Below are 366 nucleotides of genomic sequence, written 5' to 3'. Positions count from 1 at the left end.
CAATTCCAACCTATGGCCATTGAACTTCAATGCATTATGGGATGGCCAATTCCAACCAATGGCCACTGAGTTGCAGTGCATTATGGGATGGCCAATTCCAACCCACAGCCATAGGAGGGCCCGATATATTATGGGATGGCCAATTCCAACCCATGGCCATAGGAGGGCCCAATATATTATGGGATGGCCAATTCCAACCCATGGCCATAGGAGGGCCCGATATATTATGGGATGGCCAATTCCAACCCACGGCCATAGCAGGGCCTGATGAATTATGGGATGGTCAATTCCAACCCACGGCCATAGCAGGGCCCGATATATTATGGGATGGCCAATTCCAACCCACGGCCATAGGAGGGTATGATG

This window comes from Lagopus leucura, unplaced genomic scaffold (assembly GCF_019238085.1).
Source record: "Lagopus leucura isolate 7727_CA_CO unplaced genomic scaffold, USGS_WTPT01 35202-0_obj-0_obj, whole genome shotgun sequence".
Lineage (NCBI taxonomy): Eukaryota > Metazoa > Chordata > Aves > Galliformes > Phasianidae > Lagopus > Lagopus leucura.
The sequence above is the reverse complement of the archived record's forward strand: the minus strand, read 5'-3'. Positions refer to the sequence as shown.